We start from the raw sequence: 24,100 nt of genomic DNA on the forward strand, positions 1-24,100 counted from the left end.
CAATGCATGTCGCAAGTCTGGGGAGACGGCGGACAATATTACCCCATCCCTAAGGATGCCAGTAGGCCCAGAGTCTCCAGGAGAGTCAGGCACAAAACTCCTGGAAAGAGCATCTGCCTTCACATTCTTTGAACCTGGCAGGTATGAAACCACAAAATTGAAACGAGAAAAAAACAACGACCAACGAGCCTGTCTAGGATTCAGATGCCTGGCAGACTCAAGGTAAATCAGATTTTTGTGATCAGTCAAGACCACCACACGATGTCTAGCACCCTCAAGCCAATGACGCCACTCCTCAAATGCCCACTTCATGGCCAAAAGCTCCCGATTACCCACATCATAATTGCGCTCGGCGGGCGAGAATTTTCTAGAAAAGAATGCACATGGCTTCATCACCGAGCCATCGGAACTTCTGTGACAAAACCGCCACCGCTCCAATCTCGGAAGCATCAACCTCAACCTGAAAAGGAAGTGAAACATCTGGTTGACATAACACAGGAGCAGAAGAAAACCGGCGCTTAAGTTCCTGAAAGGCCTCCACAGCCGTAGGAGACCAATTAGCAACATCAGCACCCTTTTTAGTCAAATCAGTCAAAGGTTTAACAACACTGGAAAAATTAGAAATGAACCGACGATAAAAATTAGCAAAACCCAAGAACTTCTGAAGACTCTTAACAGATGTAGGTTGTGTCCAGTCACAAATCGCCTGAACCTTAACGGGATCCATCTCAATAGTAGAAGGAGAAAAAATGTACCCCAAAAAAGAAATCTTCTGGACTCCGAAGAGACATTTTGAGCCCTTCACAAACAGAGAATTGGCCCGCAGGACTTGAAACACCTTCCTGACCTGTAGAACATGAGACTCCCAGTCCTCAGAAAACACCAAAATATCATCCAAATACACAATCATAAACTTATCCAGATATTCACGGAAAATATTGTGCATAAAGGACTGAAAGACTGAAGGAGCATTAGAAAGTCCAAAAGGCATTACCAAATACTCAAAATGGCCCTCAGGCGTATTAAATGCGGTTTTCCACTCATCAACCTGCTTTATCCGCACAAGATTATACGCACCGCGAAGATCTATCTTAGTGAACCACCTAGCCCCCTTAATGCGAGCAAACAAATCAGTCAATAATGGCAATGGATACTGATATTTGACTGTAATCTTATTCAGAAGGCGATAATCTATACAAGGCCTCAGGGAACCATCTTTTTTAGCCACGAAAAAAAAACCTGCTCCCAGAGGGGACGAAGATGGACGAATATGTCCCTTTTCCAAGGACTCCTTAATATAATTCCGCATAGCAGTATGCTCTGGCACTGACAGATTAAATAAACGACCCTTAGGGAACTTACTGCCAGGAATTAATTCTATAGCACAGTCACAATCCCTATGAGGAGGGAGCGAATTGAGCTTAGGCTCCTCAAAAACATCCCGATAGTCAGACAAAAACGCAGGGACCTCAGAAGGAGTAGATGAAGCAATTGAAATCAGAGGTGCATCATCATGAACCCCCTGACATCCCCAGCTTAACACAGACATTGTTTTCCAATCCAGGACTGGATTATGAGTTTGTAACCATGGCAGACCAAGCACTAGTACATCATGTAAATTATACAGTACAAGGAAGCGAATCACCTCCTGATGAACGGGAGTCATGCGCATGGTCACTTGTGTCCAGTACTGCGGTTTATTCATAGCCAATGGTGTAGAGTCAATTCCCTTCAAAGGAATAGGAATTTCCAGAGGCTCCAGACTAAAACCGCAGCGTTTGGCAAATGACCAATCCATAAGACTCAGGGCAGCGCCTGAATCCACATAGGCATCGACGGAAATGGATGACAGTGAACAAATCAGAGTTACAGACAAAATGAACTTAGACTGCAGAGTACTAATGGCAAAAGATTTATCAACCTTTTTTGTGCGTTTAGAGCATGCTGATATAACATGAGCTGAATCACCACAATAAAAACACAATCCATTTTGCCGCCTATAATTTTGCCGTTCACTTCTGGACTGAATTCTATCACATTGCATAGTCTCAGGTGCCTGTTCAGAAGACACCGCCAACTGGTGCACAGGTTTGCGCTCCCGTAAACGCCGATCAATCTGAATGGCCATAGCCATAGACTCATTCAGACCTGTAGGCGCAGGGAACCCCACCATAATATCCTTAATGGCCTCAGAAAGACCATCTCTGAAGTTTGCAGCCAGGGCGCACTCATTCCACTGAGTAAGCACCGACCATTTCCGAAATTTTTGACAATATACTTCCGCTTCATCATGCCCCTGAGAGAGGGCTAATAAAGCCTTTTCAGCCTGAATCTCCAGGTTAGGTTCCTCATAGAGCAATCCCAGTGCCAGAAAAAATGCATCCACACTGAGCAATGCAGGATCCCCTGGTGCCAATGCAAATGCCCAATTCTGAGGGTCGCCCCGCAGGAAAGATATTACAATCTTGACCTGCTGAGCAGGGTCTCCAGAGGAGCGAGATTTCAAAGAAAGAAACAATTTGCAATTGTTCCTGAAATTCAGGAAGGTAGATCTATCTCCAGAAAAAAACTCTGGAATAGGAATTCTAGGTTCAGACATAGGAGTGTGAACAACAAAATCCTGTATATTTTGAACTTTTGCAGCAAGATTATTCAGGCTGGAAGCCAAACTCTGGACATCCATGTTAAACAGCTAAGGTCAGAGCCATTCAAGGGTTAAGAGGAGGTAAGAAGCAGCTAGACAGCAATTAAGGGCTAGGCAGCAAAACTCTGAGGGGGGAAAAAAAAAAAATTTCCCTTCAACACTTCTTTTTCTCCTGCTTCAGCCCAAACAATTAACACTTTGTGGGCCGGCTATACTGTCATGGTCCCAATGGCAGGGAATTTAACAACATAACATGGGCAAAAACAGGACGAGCTCTAGGGTGATGGAACCTGAGCTGACCGCGATCCTGAACCTCAACACTCAACTAACAGTAGCCGGGGAACGTTCCTGGGGGGCCCCTAGACGTCTCGCGCCAGCCGGAGATCTAGCTTCCCCTATCAGAAGAATAACAGACCTATCTTGCCTCCAGAGAAATATTCCCACAGAAATAGCAGCCCCCCACATATAATGACGGTGAAATGAGAGGAAGGCACAAACGTAGTTATGAAAACAGATTCAGCAAAATGAGGCCCGCTTAAGCTAGATAGCAGAGGATACAAAAGGTGAACTGCGCGGTCAGCTTAAAAAACCCTTCAAAATACCATCCTGAAATTACTTGAACTTATGTGCCAACTCATGGTACATGAGTGGTAATTTCAGCCCACTAGAGCAACCAGCAGCAGAGAATTACATATCTGCAAGCTGGACTAAAAAACATGAAAGCAATCATGAAACAGGGAAATCCAGACTTAGCTTGTCTTGAAGGCCTAGGAGCAGGTAACAGAGACACACTGATACATTGATAGCCGGCAAGGGAATGACAGGAAAGCCAGGTTAAATAGGAAACACCCATCCTCTGATGGACAGGTGGAAACCAGAGACCGCAACCCACCAAAGTCACCCAGTACCAGTTGTAACCACCAGAGGGAGCCCAAAAACAGAATCCACAACACTCCACCATTTCCAATTTGTTGGCCACGGAAATGCTACCTTTCTGCCTGGTGAATACCGATGGTTTCCAAAAGCTGATGGCAAGCGCGGTCCCCCAGTACCAATTACCCAGTCCCTATTATTTTTCTAAGAAAGCTGTGCCTCTGCTACACCAGCATGCAACAGACAACATCACCAATTCCTTGACAAAAGCTCTGTCCAGGTGCATTCACCACAGACATTTGGATGAGTAAGCATTCATAGAATAGGGACCAACAGGGTCTTTCTAAACACCCAATTCAGCAGATGGACACTCTACAAGATGTGTTCACATTTAAAGAAATGAGGGCCTTACACCACTGAAGTGGCATTAATTTCACCACAGTAGAAATAGTAGAATAGGGACCGAAAGGTCTTTCACTACACCCAATCCAGAAGATGGACACTCAACTTGTAAAGTTCACATTTAAAAAAATGAGGGCCTGACACCATCGAAGTGGAATAGCTTTCACAGCAGATGTGGACCAACCATCACTGTTCCCATTTCCATAAATTTGTGTTAACATTAGCAGCAGCAGCAGCAGCAGTAGCCACAGAAGCGACACTATAGATATCACAGTTACGTGACATTAATGCATCACACTAAAATATGCAATATTACTTAGTCTGTACAGTCTGTAATTGGGGTGCAAAAGTCCTTGGAGATCCATGACTTGTTCATCTTAATGAAAGTTAGGTGGTCAACACTTTCATGGGACAGTCGTATGCGCTTATCCACCAGGACACCACCAGCAGCGCTGAAGACACGTTCTGGGAGAACGCTGGCTGCCGGGCACGATAAAACCTCCAAGGCATGTGAGGCGAGCTCAGGCCACGCATAGTTACATAGTTACATATAGTTACATAGTTATTAAGGTTGGAGGAAGACTTTAAGTCCATCTTGTTCAACCCATAGCCTAACCTAACATGCCCTAACATGTTGATCCAGAGGAAGACAAAAAAAAACCCATGTGGCAAAGAGTAAGCTCCACCTTGGGGAAAAAAATTCCTTCCCGACTCCACATATGGCAATCAGACTAGTTCCCTGGATCAACACCCTATCAAGGAATCTAGTGTATATACCCTGTAACATTATACTTTTCCAGAAAGGTATCCAGTCCCCTCTTAAATTTAAGTAATCCATCTGCTGGATTGGGTGTAGTGAAAGACCTGTCGGTCCTTATTGTGCATTTCTTCTGTGGTGAAATTGATGCCACTTCATTGGTGTAAGGCCCTCATTTCTTTAAATGTGAACACTCCTTGTAGAGTGTCAATCTGCTGAATTGGGTGTATAGAAAGACCCTGTTGGTCCCTATTCTACTATTTTTACTGTGGCGAAATTGATGCCACTTTGATGATGTATGCCAATAATTTTTGGAAATGTGAATACTCCTTGTAGAGTGTCCATCTGCTGGATTGGATGTAGTGAAAGACCTATCGGTCCCTATTATACATTTCAACTTTGGTGAAATTGATGCCACTTTGGTGGTATCTGCAAATAATTTTTAGAAATGTGAACATTTATGGTTGAGTGTCCATCTGCTGGGTGTAGTGAAAGACTTGTCGGTCCTTATTATGCATTTCTACTGTGGTGAAATTGATGCCACTTCGGTGGCGTTTACCTATAATTTTGGTGTGAATATTCTTCTGCCCAATGATGACAGAAGTATTCTTGGAGTGATACCTTTATTGGCTAACCATAAAATAATATGTTTGCAAGCTTTCAGAGCACAGTGGCTCCTTCTTCAGGCAAGATTACAAAAAAAAAAGGGTCGATGCGGTGGCAATTCTGAACAACCCATCTCTGAGAACACATCCGCGAAGTCCCGCAGTGACTCAGGAATGCTAGGAGTCACAGCGGACACACACGTGGCCAGGCAATTCTCCTGGCAAAATCCGCTCCACTGAATTATGTCCTGAGTTTTCCAGTCAATCACCGGGTTGTGTACAGCCAACTAGGGATGAGCGAAATGGATTGGTCAATTTCATAAGTCGCCGACTTTCGGCAAAGTCGGGTTTCGTGAAACCCGAGCCGATCCCAGTGTGGGATCGGCCATGCGGTCAGCGATCTTTGCGCCAAAGTCGCGTTTCGTATGACGCTTTAACCGCCATTTTTTCAGCCATTGAACGTAGGTCTCGTCTTGCTTTGTGCGGCGTCACAGGGGGTGGGGGTATAAAAGCCATGTTACCATTTTGGATGTAGCGATTTACACAGGCCGAGAAATATAGCAATTTACACTGTCCGAGGAGAGAGAGGAAAAAAAAAAATATCCCCATTGACTTGCATTGTGTTTCGGTCGGCCCCCCGACTTTTCACAATAATCGGCCGATTTGACACGATCCGACTTTTGAGAAAGTCGGGTTTCACGAAACCCGACTCGATCCTAAAAAAAGTTAAAGTCGCTCAACCCTACAGCCAACCATGGAAAACCCAGAACCATTTGAGCAGGAAGATTACTGAGCACCTTACATGTAACTTGCTCAGCATGTAGGACCCCAATGTGGAGTTTAACATCAGTCACAAACTCAGTAATCTCCCCCTGAGGGAGAGGAGCGGCATTGATGGTGACCACCCGGATAGGATGAGGCAGTTTTTCGATCCTGAAACCGGCTGTGTGCGCAAACTCCTCATCAATGAGGTTAGTGGCAGAACCACTATCCACAAACAAAGTAATAGGTAACTCTCTGCCAGCGACCACAACCTTGGCAGGAAGCATGCATTGAGAAACCACTATGGAGGATATGCATAAACTCAGATCGGCCTCCTCCACACCCTCTGAGCTACGTAGTTTTTCCGCCATTGCACCTTTCTTAGATAACAGAGGACAAGTATTAGCATAATGACCAGTTTTACCACAGCAAAAACAAGCTCTCTGCTTCCGGAGCAAAGGGGCAAGATGCTTCACATGTGACACCCCTGCGATTTGCATAGGCTCCGTGGGCTCACCTGCAGCAACCTCATGTGAACCTACGCTCTCTCCTATAGGCGGCGTCTCTTGCTCCCCCTGATGCAGACGGCGATCAATACGGATAACAAGACTCATAGCGGATTCTAGAGAAACAGGAGTCTCATACATCAGAAGGGCTTTTTTAACCCTTCCTGAAACCCAATGAATAAACTGACTCCGCAGCGCAGGATCATTCCACTGTGTGTCGACCGCCCAGCGGCAAAATTCTGAACAGTAATTCTCCACCATACGCTCCTCCTGGCAAATAGCGCAAATTTTAGATTCTGCTAGACCCATTTTGTCAGGATCCGAATAAATGAGTGCAAGAACAGAAAAAAAACTCTCCACTGAGTTATATGCAGCAGAATCAGATGGTAAAGAAAACGCCCATGCTTGAGGATCCCCGTTCAGTAATGACTACACCTGACCCACACACTGAGCCTCATTACTTGAGGAGATCAGGCGCATATGAAAATACAGTTTACAAGATTCACGAAAAGTAACGAATTTACTGTGTTCCCCAGCAAACCTTTCAGGCAAAGGAAACTTTGGCTCAGCAACTCTGCCTGCAGATTCAGCTTGCACACTAGATACTGCTAGTCCCCGTTGCTGAACTGCCCCCTTCAACTCTGTGACCTGCAGGGACAGCGCCTCCAACTGGCGGGTTATGGAAGTCATGGGATCCATGGAACACAAAAAATATGGCCGATTATAATGTAACGGGAAGCCTAGGTAGGCAAGAGCTAGTAACCCAGGCCCCTGCGATTTCCCTCAACTCTGGGAAACCCTGACTGACCCTCTCCCAGAGTTTACACTGATGGTGTGCATGTCTGGGCCTCCACCCTCGCCCTATCTCCTGTTTCAACCCTAGGCTGAAACCTTCACCCACCACCCAGTGAAGAGACAACTAACCAATACCCACAGTTAGCACAGGCAAGGATAACGGAAAATATACACCACGCCACAGTCACTCAGGAATACACAATAAGTCCACAGGGCAAAACATGACAAATGAAAATATGACAAAGGGAAATATAAACCACCAGATACGATACTCCTTTTCCTAGACCACCACTCCAGACCGAGATAACCAAGCACTAGACAGAAGCTATAATCGGCGACGCCCAAAGCCCAGAAAAACTATTTAAAGGCAGTGGGCATGACTCAGCCTTCAACCCGAGCACCAGCCAGATTAACCCCGGACAATCTGGATCAAATCTAACCGGCGCCACTGAGCATATAGTGGACGAAAGAGGAATTACCGCTGTCTGTCGGACGCCCTAGTGTGAACAGCGTCCGACATGACACACTGCTGCCGTGACAACCCCCTAAAGAACCATTGGACCCAGCCTGAGTACCACACAGCCCTAGCGGGTGCTCCAAACAAGTGAACAAGTGTGGATGTGTATGGGGGGTGTATAAAGAGGAAGATCTGCTAACTGACAGCTATTAAAGGTGGGTGGTCACCCTTCATCGCTCTTTCTTCTAAATTCTGTTTCAAATTCTTTGTATTCTTCTGATTAATTGTTTTTTTTTGTATATTCTTTATTTTTGAGTATTCAATAGCATACTTACATTTTGATTCAACCACTATAATTAATAGTAAGGGTATGTGCACACGTCCGGATTTCTTGCAGAAATTTCCTGAAGAAAACCGGAAATTTTCTGCAAGAAATCCGCATTTTTTTTTTGCGTTTTTTTTCCGTTTTTTTCGCGTTTTTTTAGCATTCTGCAAGCGTAATTAGCTTGCAGAATGCTAAAGTTTTCCAAGCGATCTGTAGCATCGCTTGGAAAACTGACTGACAGGTTGGTCACACTTGTCAAACATAGTGTTTGACAAGTGTGACCAACTTTTTACTATAGATGCTGCTTATGCCGCATCTATAGTAAAAGATAGAATGTTTAAAAATAATTAAAAAAAATTAAAAAAATGCTTATACTCACCCAGACATCTCCTCAGCGGCGTCCGTTCCTCTTCCTATAGCTGGTGTGTGCGCGCAGGACCTTCCATGACGTCGCGGTCACGTGAACGGTCACATGACCGCTCACGGCCAATCACAAGACAGTGACGTCATCACAGGTCCTTCACCGCACACCAGCTATAGGAACCGAACGGCAGCATGCAGCAGGGAGGCGGGAAGACATCGAAGGTGAGTATAAGACTAATTTTTATTTTAATTCTTTTTTTTGACCACTTATATGGTGCCCAGTCCGTGGAGGAGAGTCTCCTCTCCTCCACCCTGGGTACCAACCGCACATAATCTGCTTACTTCCGCAGGTGTGCGGAATCCCCTGCAATTCCGCATTTTAATGAACATGTTGCTTTTTTTTCCGCGATGCGATTTTTTTGCGGAAAAAAAGGCTACATTTGCACAAAAAAATGCAGAATACACTGTAAATAATGGGAGGCATATGTAAGCGTTTTTTTCGCGTTTTTATCATGTTTTTATAGCGAAAAAACGCGAAAAAAAACGCGAAAAATACTTAACGTGTGCACATGGCCTAACAGTGATAAAATAGTAAATGTAACAGGTTGGAAGAAGGAATTTTTTTGTTGTTTTTATTTACTCCTTTTTATGGTTTTGTACCAACCATCAAATGGTTTGTTAGGAATCTTCAGCTCCATGTTCACCGACGTGTTTATGGATTTTGCTACAGGAGGAAAGAATTAGATGAGGAACTGTTTTTTTTACAGTTTATAAGAAAACTTTTCAAAATGTATTGAAGTATTTGAGAAAAGTCCAGTGGACCTAAACTCTTCTTGAAAATTGTGCAAAAGGCAAATTTTTGTACCAAAGTGCCTTCTTTACCCATAAAGCAACTTCTCTTCTTCTCAAGAGCTTCTCAGAACCTTATTCGAGTAGATGAAACTATTGTGAGGTGATATCCTTCAACGAGTCACCTACAAATTCTTAATTTTCAAAAATCTTGTAAAATTCAACAGTTACCAAAGATTTTCTTTACATGCTTGGTATCCAACTACCTTGTACAGCATAATTTTTTTTTTTATAATTTGAGGGATTGTCACTATTTGATTAGCTATCATAGCCAGGGGAAGCTTTTGTTGGTGATACATTTACGTGCCTGCCATTTAGATAAATAATCATCCATATAATACATATACAGTACAAACAGTATATAATAAAGTGAACCTCTACTCTAGTTCTTCTATTAGGGGGTGCCGAGTAGGGGAGACCCTCTATCAAGACAAAATGCTTTAATAAGTTATGGAGAGGAGTTGTTGTAACAACCCCTTTCATATTGTCAGTAGTACAAACTAATTTCGGAGTTAGATTTTTTGACTAACCAGTCTCATAATGCAGATAGTGAAGCCAGCACTGATTGGCCACAGAGATTGCTTGACATAATGTCACATGTGCCGTGGGAGAGAGTGACGTCACCAATGGAATGATGCTGACAACGGAGGTGCGTGCAGGTATTGTTATTTTACTGAGGGCCAACATTGGCTTCAGAAGGGTTTGTCAGAGTAATGGACAACCTATTTGATCCCAATCCCAAATGTTTCTAAAAGAAGGTATAGACCTTACTTAGGGATATTGCTTTTTTTCCACTACAGAGCCAAATTCCTAATGGGTTGAAATTTACATAAAACCTACATCTGGCATATACAGTATATTGCACTTAGTACTCTCTTTATAGGGCTAGGTACATTTTTATTTTTACCCCAACCTTTGTTTTAACGTTATCTACACACATAAAAGTGATTGACCACAAAAGATAAGAGAATAGATGTAATAAAATCTAAGTAGTAAAAATATCCACCATTAACTCTGTCCTGAGCTCACCATTAACCCAGGTCATATCTTCCAATGGGCTCTTCTCATGAATACTAAGGAATTCTGGGGTCACTATTGTCCATGGGCTGTGAACGGACTGACTCATTCTCATCCGGACTCTGTATAGAAGTAGAATAAGTGGAATATATAAGTACACAAAGGGGATTTACCACGTTTTCCTCCATTGGTAGCGGCTCACTATTGTCAATGAGGTGGGAACGGTATTCAAGTATACAGGGCAAATTTGTAACGCCAGAAACAACCTATGGGAGTGGCCTTTTTTTTTTTTTTTTAAATAAAGAAATTCAATCCTTTTTTGTTTTGAACTGGACAACCCCTTCAATAATTGACATTATATCTTATTTCTTATTGTGTACCTTTTGAGACACAGAGAAGAAAATGGCCAAAACGAGCCCCCTTTGGCCATGCCATTGCAGAATGTCTTCCCTTATTAGAAGGGTCCAACACTTATTGCCCTTCTCTGCACTTTTAACCTGTAAGGGAAAATGGTTGCAATAACCTCTGATGTGAATGGGCATACAGGAAGCCCCAAACAGATTCTTTCCCAGGAAAGAAGGAGGGGGCTATCCTGGACTACTGTGTTGCCTCCATCGCAGCTCCTCTGATGTACACAAGTCCTTGTTAGATCTTATGCTCTATAAAATGGTTAATATCCAATTTACAGTCCATATTTTATTATTCATGGAGATGATAGGGCAAATTGACGTCCACAGATAAGATTATGGATGTTTACTACTAGTAAGTACCTCACTAATACTGCAGAGTTATGTGTTGTACAGTGTTACATCAGTGGTGAACGTTGTAGCTTACATTGCAGAATAGATTTTGCTGCAAATGGTAGAATTTATTTATTTTATTTTACTCTTTTATATAGTGCCATTAATTCCACAGAGTGTTACAGACATTGTCATCACTGTCCCCATTGGGGCTCACAATCTAGATTCCCTATTAATATGTTTTTGGAGTGTGGGAGGAAACCGGAGAACCTAGAGGAAACCCACACAAACACAGGGAGAACATACAAACTCCTTGCAGATGCTATCCTTTGTGAAATTTAAACCCAGAACCCAAGAGCTACAAGATAACAATACCAACCACTGAGCCACTTGATACAACTTTGTCAACTTTCTAAGTTTATCTCCATCTTGAATCTTTTAAATAACATCTACAATGTAAGGCGCCTTCACACTGCGCTTTTTCCTATATTCGTTGGTTGCACTTGGGTTGCCATCCCAACTCCCCCACAAAATGGGATTCGAGCATGTGCGTCGATGTGGCTATTGACTATAATGTTGATGGCAGAGTCCTTACATAGGCCTTATACACCTACTGGCACATGTAGGAGAGAGGACTTGTACACACTGGAGCCATAAGACCAGAAAGGCAGACAAAGAGAGAAATGGCATGTCCGAGGAAGTCCATGCAGCGCCCCAGAGTCCTGGTCGTTGCTGTACTGTCGCTCCGCCACTAAGGGGAGTGATGGTACGTCTGATGGCACTTAAGGAGTTCACCTGACCAGGTATCACAGTCACACATTACACTTCACACTCTGGCCACCAGGGGGAGCACAGGGTTCTATAATTAGGCCACTCCTCACAATCTGGGGGCTGGATAGGAAGTTAGGAAGAAGCTGACTGGGTTTTGCCCAGGCAACTCCTAGTGAGAGAAGAGGTTGCTTGGGAAGATTCAGGGGGGTGTCAGTCAGGGGTAGGATCCTGACAAAGGCTGTTGTGAAATTGGATTTTGGGCTCCCCCGGTGGCCACTGGTGGAATTGAACTGGTGTGCATCATCCTCTCTGTTCACCTGTTTCCATCAGGATGTGGGAGTCGCTATTTAGCCTTGCTCCTCTGTCACTTCCATGCCGGTCAATATTGTAATCAGAAGCCTTTCTGTGCATGTTCCTGCTGCTAGACAACTCCCAGCTAAGTTGGACTTTAGTCCTTGTTTGTTTTTGCATTTTGTTCCAGTTCACAGCTGTAGTTTCGTTTCTGTGTCTGGAAAGCTCTTGTGATCTGAAATTGCCACTCTGATGTTATGAGTTAATACTAGAGTCTTAAAGTAATTTCAGGATGGTATTTTGATAGGGTTTTCAGCTGACCATGAAAGTGCCCTTTCTGTCTTCCTGCTATCTAGTAAGCGGACCTCAATTTTGCTAAACCTATTTTCATACTACGTTTGTCATTTCATCTAAAATCACCGCCAATATTTGTGGGGGCCTCTGTCTGCCTTTCGGGGAAATTTCTCTAGAGGTGAGCCAGGACTATATTTTCCTCTGCCAGGATTAGTTAGTCCTCTGGCCGGCGCTGGGCGTCTAGGGATAAAACGCAGGCTACGCTACCCGGCTACTGTTAGTTGTGCGGCAGGTTTAGTTCATGGTCAGTTTAGTTTCCATCCTTCCAAGAGCTAGTTCGTATGTTTGCTGGGCTATGTTCTCTTGCCATTGAGAACCATAACAGTTTGACCGGCCTAAAGGGTTAAATTAATTGACAGAGAAAGGAGAGAAAAGAGAAGTCTGCTGAAGATTTTTTTTTTTTCTCAGTTCTGAGTGTGCTTGTAATTGAATCTCTTGCAAGTCTGCCTATATTGCAGCCTTTCTCTCTCTCTCTCCTTCTAATCCTGGAATGGCTCTGTGTTCACCTGTTTAAAATGGATATTCAGAGTTTAGCTGCAGGTTTGAATAATCTCACCACGAAAGTTCAAAACCTACAAGATTTTGTTGTTCATGTTCCTATATCTGAACCTAGAATTCCTTTGCCTGAATTTTTCTCGGGGAATAGATCTTGCTTTCAAAATTTCAAAAATAATTGCAAGTTGTTTTTGTCCCTGAAATCTCGCTCTGCTGGAGATCCTGCTCAGCAGGTCAGGATTGTGATTTCTTTGCTCCGGGGCGACCCTCAGGATTGGGCTTTTGCATTGGCTCCAGGGGATCCTGCGTTGCTCAATGTGGATGCGTTTTTTCTGGCCTTGGGGTTGCTTTATGAGGAACCTCAGTTAGAACTTCAGGCGGAAAAGGCCTTGATGTCCCTATCTCAGGGGCAAGACGAAGCTGAAATATACTGCCAGAAATTCCGTAAATGGGCTGTGCTTACTCAGTGGAATGAGTGCGCCCTGGCGGCGAATTTCAGAGAGGGTCTCTCTGATGCCATTAAGGATGTTATGGTGGGGTTCCCTGTGCCTGCGGGTCTGAATGAGTCCATGACAATGGCTATCCAGATCGATAGGCGTCTGCGGGAGCGCAAACCTGTGCACCATTTGGCGGTGTCTACTGAGAAGATGCCAGAGAATATGCAATGTGATAGAATTCTGTCCAGAAGTAAACGGCAGAATTTTAGACGAAAAAATGGGTTGTGCTTCTATTGCGGTGATTCAACTCATGTTATATCAGCATGCTCTAAGCGTACTAAGAAGCTTGATAAGTCTGTTTCAATTGGCACTTTACAGTCTAAGTTTATTCTATCTGTGACCCTGATTTGTTCTTTATCATCTATTACCGCGGATGCCTATGTCGACTCTGGCGCCGCTTTGAGTCTTATGGATTGGTCCTTTGCCAAACGCTGTGGGTATGATTTGGAGCCTCTTGAAACTCCTATACCCCTGAAGGGGATTGACTCCACCCCATTGGCTAGCAATAAACCACAATACTGGACACAAGTAACTATGCGGATTAATCCGGATCACCAGGAGATTATTCGCTTTCTTGTGCTGTATAACCTACATGATGTGTTGGTGCTTGGATTGCCATGGCTGCAATCTCATAACCCAGTCCTTGACTGGAAAGCTATGTCTGTGTTAAGCTGGGGATGTAAGGGGACGCATGGGGACGTACCTGTGGTTTCCATTTCATCATCTATTCCCTCTGAGATTCCTGAATTCTTGACTGAATATCGTGACGTTTTTGAAGAACCTAAGCTTGGTTCATTACCTCCGCACCGGGAGTGCGATTGTGCCATAGATTTGATTCCGGGTAGTAAATACCCTAAGGGTCGTTTATTTAATCTGTCTGTGCCTGAACATGCTGCTATGCGAGAATATATAAAGGAGTCCTTGGAAAAGGGACATATTCGTCCTTCGTCATCTCCCTTAGGAGCCGGTTTTTTCTTTGTGGCTAAGAAAGATGGCTCTTTGAGGCCGTGCATTGATTATCGGCTTTTGAATAAAATCACGGTTAAATATCAATATCCGTTGCCACTGCTGACTGATTTGTTTGCTCGCATAAAGGGGGCCAAGTGGTTCTCTAAGATAGATCTTCGTGGGGCGTATAATTTGGTGCGAATTAAGCAGGGGGATGAGTGGAAAACCGCATTTAATACGCCCGAGGGCCACTTTGAGTATTTGGTGATGCCTTTTGGTCTTTTAAATGCCCCTTCAGTCTTTCAGTCCTTTATGCATGACATTTTCCGTGATTATTTGGATAAATTTATGATTGTGTATCTGGATGATATTTTGATTTTTTTGGATGACTGGGACTCTCATGTCCAGCAGGTCAGGAGGGTTTTTCAGGTTTTGCGGTCTAATTCCTTGTGTGTGAAGGGTTCTAAGTGCGTTTTTGGGGTTCAAAAGATTTCCTTTTTGGGATATATTTTTTCCCCCTCTTCCATCGAGATGGATCCTGTCAAGGTTCAGGCTATTTGTGATTGGACGCAACCCTCTTCTCTTAAGAGTCTTCAGAAATTTTTGGGCTTTGCTAACTTTTATCGTCGATTTATTGCTGGTTTTTCTGATGTTGTTAAACCATTGACTGATTTGACTAAGAAGGGTGCTGATGTTGCTGATTGGTCCCCTGCTGCTGTGGAGGCCTTTCGGGAGCTTAAGCGCCGCTTTTCTTCCGCCCCTGTGTTGCGTCAGCCTGATGTTGCTCTTCCTTTTCAGGTTGAGGTCGACGCTTCTGAAATCGGAGCTGGGGCGGTTTTGTCGCAGAGAAGTTCCGATTGCTCCGTGATGAGACCTTGTGTTTTTTTCTCGCGTAAATTTTCACCCGCCGAGCGGAATTATGATGTTGGGAATCGGGAGCTTTTGGCCATGAAGTGGGCTTTTGAGGAGTGGCGTCATTGGCTTGAGGGGGCTAGACATCAGGTGGTGGTATTGACTGACCACAAAAATCTAATTTATCTTGAGTCCGCCAGACGCCTGAATCCTAGACAGGCGCGCTGGTCGTTGTTTTTCTCTCGGTTTAATTTTGTGGTGTCCTACCTGCCGGGTTCTAAGAATGTTAAGGCGGATGCCCTTTCTAGGAGTTTTGAGCCTGACTCCCCTGGTAATTCTGAACCTACAGGTATCCTTAAGGATGGAGTGATATTGTCTGCCGTTTCTCCAGACCTGCGGCGGGCCTTGCAGGAGTTTCAGGCGGATAGACCTGATCGTTGCCCACCTGGTAGACTGTTTGTTCCTGATGATTGGACCAGTAAAGTCATTTCTGAGGTTCATTCTTCTGCGTTGGCAGGTCATCCTGGAATCTTTGGTACCAGGGATTTGGTGGCAAGGTCCTTCTGGTGGCCTTCCCTGTCTCGAGATGTGCGAGGCTTCGTGCAGTCTTGTGACGTTTGTGCTCGGGCCAAGCCTTGTTGTTCTCGGGCTAGTGGATTGTTGTTGCCCTTGCCTATCCCGAAGAGGCCCTGGACGCACATCTCGATGGATTTTATTTCGGATCTTCCTGTTTCTCAGAAGATGTCTGTCATCTGGGTGGTGTGTGATCGTTTCTCTAAGATGGTCCATTTGGTTCCCCTGCCTAAGTTGCCTTCTTCTTCCGAGTTGGTTCCTCTGTTTTTTCAAAATGTGGTCCATTTGCATGGTATTCCGGAGAATATCGTTTCTGACAGAGGTACCCAATTCGTGTCTAGATTTTGGCGAGCATTCTGTGCTAGGATGGGCATAGATTTGTCTTTCTCGTCTGCTTTCCATCCTCAGACTAATGGCCAGACCGAGCGGACGAATCAGACCTTGGAGACATATTTGAGGTGTTTTGTGTCTGCAGATCAGGATGATTGGGTTGCTTTTTTGCCTTTAGCGGAGTTTGCCCTCAATAATCGGGCCAGTTCTGCCACCTTGGTGTCTCCCTTTTTCTGTAATTCGGGGTTTCATCCTCGATTTTCTTCTGGTCAGGTGGAATCTTCGGATTGTCCTGGAGTGGATGCTGTGGTGGAGAGGTTGCATCAGATTTGGGGGCAGGTAGTGGACAATTTGAAGTTGTCCCAGGAGAAGACTCAGCTTTTTGCCAACCGCCGGCGTCGGGTTGGTCCTCGGCTTTGTGTTGGGGACTTGGTGTGGTTGTCTTCTCGTTTTGTCCCTATGAGGGTTTCTTCTCCCAAGTTTAAGCCTCGGTTCATCGGCCCGTACAAGATATTGGAGATTCTTAACCCTGTGTCCTTCCGTTTGGACCTCCCTGCATCTTTTTCTATTCATAATGTTTTTCATCGGTCATTATTGCGCAGGTATGAGGTACCGGTTGTGCCTTCCGTTGAGCCTCCTGCTCCGGTGTTGGTTGAGGGCGAGTTGGAGTACGTTGTGGAAAAAATCTTGGACTCCCGTGTTTCCAGACGGAAACTCCAGTATCTGGTCAAATGGAAGGGATACGGTCAGGAGGATAATTCTTGGGTGACTGCCTCTGATGTTCATGCCTCCGATTTGGTCCGTGCCTTTCATAGGGCTCATCCTGATCGCCCTGGTGGTTCTGGTGAGGGTTCGGTGCCCCCTCCTTGAGGGGGGGGTACTGTTGTGAAATTGGATTTTGGGCTCCCCCGGTGGCCACTGGTGGAATTGAACTGGTGTGCATCATCCTCTCTGTTCACCTGTTTCCATCAGGATGTGGGAGTCGCTATTTAGCCTTGCTCCTCTGTCACTTCCATGCCGGTCAACATTGTAATCAGAAGCCTTTCTGTGCATGTTCCTGCTGCTAGACAACTCCCAGCTAAGTTGGACATAGTCCTTGTTTGTTTTTGCATTTTGTTCCAGTTCACAGCTGTAGTTTCGTTTCTGTGTCTGGAAAGCTCTTGTGATCTGAAATTGCCACTCTGATGTTATGAGTTAATACTAGAGTCTTAAAGTAATTTCAGGATGGTATTTTGATAGGGTTTTCAGCTGACCATGAAAGTGCCCTTTCTGTCTTCCTGCTATCTAGTAAGCGGACCTCAATTTTGCTAAACCTATTTTCATACTACGTTTGTCATTTCATCTAAAATCACCGCCAATATTTGTGGGGGCCTCTGTCTGCCTTTTGGGGAAATTTCTCTAGAGGTGAGCCAGGACTATATTTTCCTCTGCCAGGATTAGTTAGTCCTCCGGCCGGCGCTGGGCGTCTAGGGATAAAACGCAGGCTACGCTACCCGGCTACTGTTAGTTGTGCGGCAGGTTTAGTTCATGGTCAGTTTAGTTTCCATCCTTCCAAGAGCTAGTTCGTATGTTTGCTGGGCTATGTTCTCTTGCCATTGAGAACCATAACAAAAGGCCTAGCGAAAATGACAGATCGTTACGGAGCCGCGCCTGCACTTCATTGCGGCGGTACCTTAAGAAAGGACAAGAAGCGAGGTTTATTGTGGAGAAGTGAGAAATGAGATCACAGCACAAAGGCGAGAGAACCAGTAGGAGTCATGCCCCAAGATCGGCAACATCCTACTGAGGCGCGTAGCCGGTGGCCGGAACACCGAGGAAGTATTGGGCTCCACGCATTACTTCAAACCAACGGCAGGGCAGTCAACTTTAGGTGGGCTGCCTCACCTTAATCACCTAATGAAGACAACGGAGGCAATTGTGGGAGAGGGGCGTCTCTAGGGTCCCTATAAAATAACTCCAGGCCTACCCCATCATACGGGTGCGTCCTAGCCATATCATCTGGGGGACGGAGAGAGAAAGAACAGAAACAGACACAATAGTTGTGAGGACTATCCCGTGGTGCTCAGCAGGGAAGTACTACAACACCCAGGCGCTAGTAGGTAGGCACTGATTTCCACCTGCAAAGGGAACTCTGGATGTGCCTTCGGACCGGCTGGTCTCGGACAGCCCGGTTAACAGTGCTCTGGATTGCGGATGCTGAAGCCTTCAGTAAAGAGGTAAAGAGACTGCAACCCTGTGTCCTCGTTATTTGCCGCAACCTACACCGCCACCTACACCTTTTATTGGGCGACCCTTAGCAGGACCACGGACCGGGTCAGGCCACCGTGACATCCTCAGAACCAATAGACCCAGTACCGAGTACCCCGCTGTCCTGCGTCTGGGGGCCTCTCCATCCACACATGTGTATGTCTGTAACTGGGACTCAAGAGGTCTATGGAGATAGAGTAACCAAGACACGCTGGACATCCTGCAAAACATGACTTGGAGCACAGGAAAAGGGGATAGCTTATAGGGAAGATAGCAGAACCAGTCCCAGTCCGGTGTGTTGGCAGGGAAGAGGGACTCATTGGCTTTCTATAAGTGAGGTGGGATTTGGACTCACAAGCTTTGTCTATAAGGATGGGAGGGAAGCAGGACTCACAAGCTTTCTTTATGAGTGGGGGCTTTGTCCATGAGTGTTCACAAATAGCAGAACTCACAGGTTTTGTCTGAGTGTGCAGAGGATGCAGGACTAACAGGCCATGTCTATGGGTTTGTGCACATGGCTTTTCCTGCCAATTTCACTTTGAACCTGCTTTAAAATCCCCCAAAACAGGCTAGCTGTGCATATGATCAATGTTTAAGAACTTTTTTTTAACACTTTAGACCACCAAAGCCACAAAGCCAGTAACAGAAGAGACCTGTCCATTCTTCTGCAACCTGGAAGCCATACATTTAAAAAAGAAGTGCCTGCCAAAAAAGACTTTGGGAATGACAACAAAAAAGAAACTTCAGGGAAAAAAAGAATGTCGGTACTTTCCTGAAGTGTGTCTTGAAAGTAAAACTTTGCCGGTTTTGTAGTACCTCTTTATATATTTATAGTGTATCGCACATGACCTCTAATAGTCCACACTCTTCAACATCATAAATATTTTATTGTTTTAGGCAACAGATAAATCTGAAAGGTAATAAATATATGAAAACAAAGCACTTGTACAGACCAATTGCTATATTGACATCTAAGAAAGATACAAACATTGATCGAAAGCTTTACAAAAAGTCACAAGTCTGTAAAATACAACCTCATCATTTATATTTATCATCAACGTAAAACATTAAGTCGTTTTTTTTCATTGACATTTCCATTGATCACGTAGAAGGACATTTTTGTCTGCTTTTGTCTCAGATCCTTCAGATCACTAAAACCATTTCATGGTTCATTGCTTAATTCAAAGTCTCAAAAATATTTAAATATTCTTTATAGAAGAAGTAAAAGAGAAAGTCTGAACCCATGTCTACGACAGTCCATGTTTATGGTGTATCTTCCCATTGTCCTGGTCAAGTATAGTTCACCACTGGTCTCTGTATTTTTATCTGAGAAAGAAAAGGATAAATTATGTCCAAGCAATCCCTAAACTTTTACATTTTCAATTCTTTAACAGCAAGATCTTTCTTATTTTAGTTTCAGCCAATTTATTACAATGGAGGGTTTACTCCAAATGCCTGGTTCTGCCTTAATTTTTTAGGTAGCAGAACATCTCTATTGGCCAGTATCATAAAAAAGTTCTAGTTTTGAGCTTTGGGAGAAACATTTTTTCTAACACTCCCAACCTTCCTGTATCTTGTTGGAACCACAACACAAAGCAAAGGACATCAAGTCAATGTGAGCAGTCTCCTCTCTCCACTGATCCAAAGTTGTAGACATTGTAGAGTAGAACTTCTTCAGGAGTATTTTTCCCTGCTGTCTCCATCGACACAGCTTTTCATACCTAAATATTCATTCTACAGCCTACCCAACCACAATTCTTAACGAGGTTGTCTCAACATATTCACACCAAAATATCCATTCTTCAGCCTACCCAACCACAATTCTTAACGAGGTTGTCTCAACATATTCACACCAAAATATCCATTCTTCAGCCTACCCAACCATAATTCTTAAATAGGTTGTCTCAACATAATGAAATGTAAAAAGGTAAGTAACTTTGCAATTTATTTGCTATAAAAAATCAAAAGGATTTTTAATTGTTTTGTCTATCACTTCTTGTTATAAATACCAACCACTACCACAGTATTTCGATGGTGGTCTGTGTCCTAGACAAGGAGTGTAAAGGTTAAATGCATCAGAGGAGCTTAGGTGCTCCTTAAGAGCTTCTTCTCTAAATGTAGCAGGGAACCAGTAATGCAAAGATACCGGTGGTCTATCCTGTCAATCGGGAATGCACCACCTCTCAGCAAGCGGAGTGCTACTAAAGTTACATCATAAGGAAACCCAGGTAAATTCACACAATACACACTGAAGTATGACATAAATGATCAAAACTGAGCACTGCCACAATGATAGTCAGAGCCTCTGATTTAAAGGGTTGTCAGATGACACACACATTTTTTTAATGGTTCCAAAAGTACTAATATAATTTCATCATAAAATATTTCAATGAAACCTGTTACATTAAAAAATGCAGATATGGAGTTAATTTGCAGTTTAATAGTGTTCTGAACCTGCCCTGTGCCAGCACTTAGACCCCCGCTGCCAGGATGAAATGAACTTTATTCCTCCTGATAGCATTTGTTGTCCAGTCATGGGGGTGGCAACGGTGAGGGTTCAGTCACAACTCTATGTATAGAGTGTGGTGGCTGTAGCACTGACTGACAGCAGCTCAGCATTAAAGTCAGCTGTCAGTCAGTGCCAGGGCCCGGTTACATCTACCTCTCTCTATACACAAAGTGGTGATTGAACCCATGCTGGTGCAAAATCCCCGTGACTGAAGCCCGAATAATCCCAAGAGTAATAGGGTTCAATTCCTCCCCACAGCAGGGCTCTAAGTGCCATCGTCGAGCAGGTTCAGAACAATATTAACCTGCAAATTAACTCCATATCTGCAGGTTAATAGCATTTTTTCAAGTGACAGGTTCCCTTTAAGAACTTCACAATTTCAATATCTACCCCCCATTCTCGAAGCTCCACTTTTACTGTCATTCAGACATGGGCAGAATGTCCTCCCCTCCTTAATAGCTAAGTCAGCCCCCTTTTCCATTACTGATAGGAAAATAAAGAAGGGGTCTGGCTTAGGTAATGGACTGAGCCAGAAGACATCATCCCTTTAATCAAGTCATAGTCATAGAAAGATCGAGGAAGTTTGCTTCTTGTACCTGAATGACAATGGAAGTGGCGCTTCTGGGACAAAGCTACTGTCATCCATAAAGATTTGACAATGAATGTATATGAGCTTGGAAGTCAAACAGAGACTTTATACATTGTCAGACAGCCCCATTGGAGGGTGTGAGTCTAAATACTGATAGGCAAGGGAACCCACAAAAAAACACAATTTTTCTCATGAAGTGAGAATTTTTTTAGGGTAAATATGTTGGGAGAAAATATCAGGAATATGGAAGAATTTATTGTTAAGGACAACCCTACTCTCCATACCTCTATTTTTGTATCGACAGATTCCAGGTTAGGTTTAAATGCCTCTTTATTAGGCTGCATAACCGGTGTGGTGTTTGCATCTGTAAAAAAATAGACCCAAAGGTGACAGATGAAATATATGAGCTTGATAAATTTATATTAAAGGGTGAAACAAATTAGTATCGTAGTATAAGGCTATGTCTCCACGTTAAGGCTACGCGGCGTTATCGCCGGAGCGGCGAAGCCGCTCGGCGCTAAGCCCCGCCCCCTTAATGGGATGCGATGGTGCCGGATGTGTACAGTACACATCCGGGATCATCGCACCCCTCGCCATAGGGCCCTGTGATATGCCTTGCGGGGACGCTGCGTCCCCGCAAGGTGTACGGACATGCTGCATTCTGAAAAGACGCGCAGCATGTCCGGAGTCGCAGGGCCTCCGCGTGCGGGTTTCCACGCATAGTGGAGACGGGATTTCATAAAATCCCCTCCACTATGCTGGAACATCTGGACGCTGCTTGTTTGATGCTGCAGCGTCAAACAAGCAGCGTTTACGTACCGTGGAAACATACCCTAACAGAAGCCATGATGCTGAAAGTCACCTACTGCCAGAAATGAACTATGCAAATACTCCCTTAACAATACCTCCCATTAATTTCCCAAAGACCATGCCCATGTTTTTCTTTGAAATAGTCTTAGTTTGAAAAGCAGGTAGGGACCATGGAGAGAGGTGTGACTAGTCCGTCCTGAATTCTCCTAGCAACGCTCCAGTATATTGACAGGTCTCTAACCTGTGTGCACATGAGCAGAGTCCTGTCACTCACTTGGAGCAGGGCGGGGAGAACTCAGGGCAGTACCGGACTGGTCACATCTCTTCCTATGGTCCCTATCAGGCTCTTCAAACTATTTTAATTTTTAAATGCTGGAGTGATTTAGAGAAAATATACCTGGCTACAATTACACAGCCAGGTTCTGATTCATGCTGCCTGCGGTTTGAGCACCATGAATTGAGTGACAGGTTTGCTTTAATTTCATTGTTTCTCATGTACTCTAGATTTAGGCAAACCATGGTGAACAGCTGGTTAGTCAGCATCAAAATTCAGATGATTCCAGAATGGTGGGACAACTCAACAAACCATGGTATCCTTTATCATACATTATTAAGGCATCCTTTTGATGTATACTTTGGTACCTGTTCACACTAGCTTGGATGTGCTGGTCTTTTTCTCTACTTGCATTATTTACTTTAGGAAAAGCCCATATCATGATCCATTTTTGGATTTGTGGCAGCTCTGGCTCTACTCTGTTTAAAAAGTTGTTTTTTCCTCCCAGGACCATCTCAGTTTCCCCCCCCCCAGCTGGCAATCTGGTGTACCTGCACTGCTAATGTAGTTTTTCCTTTCAGAACCATTGGGGGTTAATGTCAGTCCCCCCCCACTGGCAATCTGGTGTTACTACAGTGCTGTTGGGTCAGCTCATGCGGTGGTGACCACTCCCACCACCCTTTAAATGGTCATCTGATGCATCAGCTGACTGTTGGTGATAGATTTTTCTCTATTGAGACCAGCCTGGCAGGAACAGCTCTCTGGTGTCAGCCACTTTGGGTGTTTTGGAGTCCAGATGCTGTGCTATCTGCCGAGTTGAGCTTGGCAGCATTGTCTGAAAGCTAAGTGTGGTGTTTTCTCCTTGTCCCTTTTGTGTTTGTCACTGACCCCTGTGTGTTACTATCTGCAGTGGTGAGGCTAGTGCTCCTTGCCAGCCAGTGCACTAGCCAGGGCAGTGCTAGGTTTCAGTGAGGGACAAGGTTTCTGATGGCGGTGGGAGGAAGGACCCACTTAGGGTATTAAGGGAGTGCAGGGACAGGCTCAGGTTCGAGCAGGAGGTGACCATTCCTTCATTTCCCTATTGATAGGGCCTTCCTCCCCTTTTGTTTGTTTTGCCATCTGTTACCAACCCCATGGGGTCACTATACGTATCATGACTGATTAATATTTCATGATTTGTATTTTCAACAGAAGCCAATATAGTCCATGGCCGATGGACATCATTTTTAGGCATCTGTTATAGACTCCATAAATCATATGTATCATGCGGTTTTCAATGTGTACATGGAAAATTAAGTAACAAGAAAAAACAATCTAAAAAGATTAAGGGTCTGCTTGCTAACCATAAACTTCTCTATAGCGACTTGCCTACTTTCGACATATCATACCAAGAGAGCAATCAGTGAAGAAGGACATTATGGTTGGAAGAATAGACAGAACAAGTTGAAGAGTAAGACCATTAACT

General features: G+C 44.3%; 1 long non-coding RNA gene across 1 annotated transcript; it reads right to left on the reverse strand.

Annotated features, from left to right (window-relative positions):
* Positions 1 to 19,327: 19,327 nt before the first annotated feature.
* On the reverse strand, positions 19,328 to 21,912 carry LOC143773277 (uncharacterized). The gene is made up of 2 exons (XR_013215125.1): positions 21,836 to 21,912; positions 19,328 to 19,779 (listed from the first exon to the last, which is right to left on the reverse strand). It is a non-coding gene; the product is annotated as an uncharacterized LOC143773277 (long non-coding RNA).
* Between the last annotated feature and the right edge of the window lie 2,188 nt (positions 21,913 to 24,100).

Source organism: Ranitomeya variabilis, chromosome 5 (assembly GCF_051348905.1).
Source record: "Ranitomeya variabilis isolate aRanVar5 chromosome 5, aRanVar5.hap1, whole genome shotgun sequence".
Lineage (NCBI taxonomy): Eukaryota > Metazoa > Chordata > Amphibia > Anura > Dendrobatidae > Ranitomeya > Ranitomeya variabilis.